The sequence below is a fragment of the Eriocheir sinensis genome, chromosome 57, assembly GCF_024679095.1.
Source record: "Eriocheir sinensis breed Jianghai 21 chromosome 57, ASM2467909v1, whole genome shotgun sequence".
NCBI lineage: Eukaryota > Metazoa > Arthropoda > Malacostraca > Decapoda > Varunidae > Eriocheir > Eriocheir sinensis.
Window position 1 is genome coordinate 704,885 of NC_066565.1, and position 3,216 is coordinate 708,100.

Here is a 3,216-nt window from a genome sequence, read left to right on the forward strand (position 1 = left end):
TTATTAATTGATTTTTCTGATTTATTTTAACTGATTATGTCTTTCCAGTCTTTCTCCAGTCAGTCAGTCACCCATTCAGTCAGTCAGTCTATCAGTTAGTCAGTAGTATAGTAACTCTCTCTCTCTCTCTCTCTCTCTCTCTCTCTCTCTCTCTCTCTCTCTCTCTCTCTCTCTCTCTCTCTCTCTCTCTCTCTCTCTCTCTCTAATAAAAGATTGCAAGGCTGTACCCAGTTAACATATATTTGGAATAACTATTTGACATACTGTTTTTTTGCACTTCAAGAAATTAGTTTTTTTATTCACAAATTTGACAGAAGGGGAAAAATATAATTGTTCTATTAGTTGTGTGGAAATTATATATATGATTTTATTTATTTATTTTGGGTGTATTGAAATTAACTGAGTGTGTGTGTGTGTGATTTGTGGGTTTGTTAAGTATATTTTTCTTCCTCTTCTTCTTAATCTTATTCTTGTTATTTTCTGCTCTTCTTATCCTGTTATTATTTTTATTTAGCTTTTTATTTCATCTGCTTCTTCTTCTTTATTTTTTTTCTCCAGTGTTCAACTTAACTTATTTTACAGTTCGATTTTTTCTTCTCTTTTTTTCCTCCTTCTTAATCTTATTCGTATTATTTATCATATCATTATTTTTCTTTATGTCCAATTAAGTTCTGATTTAGTTCCTTCTTTCTTTCTTCTTGTTCTTCAATGTCTATCTTCTCCAGTGTTCAATCAATATAGGATCTTTTTTTAATTCCTTCTTCTCTCCATTTTGTCCAGTTCTCAGTATAGGTTTTTATTTTCATTTCATTTTTGGTCTTCGTAGGATTCTTCTAAATCTTCTCTAATGACCAATTAAGTTATTTCTCATTTCTTCTCTTGCTTTATCTTCTTCCATAATTATTACTTCTCTTTCTTCCTCCTCTTCTAATATTCCTTTCAAAATCATCACTTCTTTCTCGTCTTGTTAATCTTTCTCTTCTGTTAAAATTCCTTTCAGAACTTTCCCAAAACTCATCCAAATCATTTCTTCCTCTTCTTTATCTTCTTCCATAACTGCTGCTTCTATTTCATCTTCCTCTTCTTCTAATATTCCTTTCAAAACTTCCCCAAAATCAACAAAAACAAATGCAAATCGCTACCAAAACAAAAGTAAACACATGACGTCAGCAAGAGTCCGTGACGTCAGAGGGTTGGCGTGATGTCATTGGGTGGCGCGGCGTGGGGGCGGGACGCGATTGGCTGGCGGGGCGTGACGTCACTTCCGCTACTTGCCTGACGTCATCATGCGCTCCTTGAGGTCCCCAAGCCCCTTGTTGGCGGCGATGAAGTCCGGCAGTTCGATGCCCACTGAAGGGAGGAAGATAAAAGATTATTAAATTGATTGAAAGTGAATTTAAAAAGTTTTGATGAATGAAAAAAAAGTAAGATAATTTTGATTCATGCGTGAAGGAAGTTTAGATTTTATTGGTTGAAAAAATAAAAATGGTTAGTCTTAATTGGTTGAAAAATTAAATTACGAATAAAAATTAAAAAGATAGAAAGTCTGGATTGCGTTAAAGAAGAAAGTTAATTATCTAGAAGTTATGATGAATGAGAAAAAAAGTTAGCTCCTTTTGATAGATTGAAAAAAGTAAGTAAAGTTTTGAAAGTGAGTCAAAGTTTGGGTTAAAATAAACAAAGTTAAAATTGACTAAATGAGATGAAGTTAGAATGATTTGATGGGTTGAAAAATAAAGTTACGAATGAAAAATGAAGTTGGAATATTTTGATAGTTGAAAGAAATAATAGAAAGTCTGGATTGCGTTAATTATTTAGAAGTTTTAATGACTGAAATAAAAGTCACCTCATTTTGATAGACTGAAGAAAATAAGTAAAAGTTTTGAAAGTGAGTCGGAAAGTTTGGGTTAAAATAAATAGAAAGTTAAAATTGACTTAATGAGGAAGATTGAGGTTGACTGAATAAGAAAGTTTTGACGTTTAAAAAGAAAGTTAAGATCGACTACACAATAAAGCAATTAATACTGGGAAAAAGAAAATAGAAATAGCAACATTATTACTATTATTATTATTATTATTATTATTATTATTATTATTATTATTATTATTATTATTATTATTATTATTATTATTATTATTATTATTATTATTATTATTATTATTATTATTATTATTATTATTATTATTATTATTACTATTGTTATTATTAGACCAATTAGTGAAAGGAAGAAAAAGCGATCAGATTACATGTCCCAGCTACCTGTGTGTGTGCGTGTGTGTGTGTGTGTTCTGTCGGCCTCTCTCTCTCTCTCTCTCTCTCTCTCTCTCTCCGCCTACATATATATAATTTGTCCCCGAGAGAGAGAGAGAGAGAGAGAGAGAGAGAGAGAGAGAGAGAGAGACCCGATATCTCTTTATTTATCAGTTTTTTAAAATGGGGGAGTAAAATGAACACACACACACACACACACACACACACACACACACACACACACGATATTCCTTTGAGATTGATTATTGGTGGTGTGGTGTGACAATCTCTCTCTCTCTCTCTCTCTCTCTCTCTCTCTCTCTCTCTCTCTCTCTCTCTCTCTCTCTCTCTCTCTCTCATTATCTATCTATCTCATACTTACTACTACTACAACAACTACTACTTACGGTATCTTTTGCTGGGGGGCAGGCGGTAGAGGGGGCGGGGGAAGAGTGGGGGCAGCCTTCCCGATCCCAGCGCTGCCACCATTTGTTGCGGGGGGGCGGGAGGATACGCCGCTCCCCCCGCCGTCGCCAGCACCGCCGCCGCCGCCACCAGCATCCACGACCAGCCCTTGCTTGGTACCATGGCACCTGAGAGAGAGAGAGAGAGAGAGAGAGAGAGAGAGAGAGAGAGAGAGAGAGAGAGAGATTAAAAAGAGCGTACTATAACATATCAGTAGTAATAAGCGAGAAGATGGCGCCACTATAAATACTTGCCTGCGCCATGACGGGCTGGGGGCGACTACCGTCCAGGCCCCTCAAGAAAGCCTACCGGCGCCATTGGCATACACGTAAAAATAAAAAATCAGGTCAGCATGTGGGTTGTCCTGAGCCACTCGGCGGGGACTGAACACTGACAACTTGTAGCGGCGGGCGGGACGCGAACCCGGGTCTTTCAGGAAGCCGCGGCCGCACGCTGACCACTCAGCCACCACCTCCCCGCAAGTCGCACGCGTTTAAATG

General features: G+C 37.0%; 1 long non-coding RNA gene across 1 annotated transcript in view; it reads right to left on the reverse strand.

The window, feature by feature from the left end:
* Positions 1-220: 220 nt before the first annotated feature.
* LOC126984398 (uncharacterized) overlaps positions 221-3,216 on the reverse strand; it is a 3,987-nt gene continuing 991 nt past the window's right edge. Inside the window, exons 2-3 of the long non-coding RNA XR_007736646.1 lie at positions 2,659-2,844; positions 221-1,350 (exon numbers count right to left, since the gene is read on the reverse strand). This is a non-coding gene — a long non-coding RNA (uncharacterized LOC126984398). The remainder of the gene's footprint in view (positions 1,351-2,658; positions 2,845-3,216) is intronic.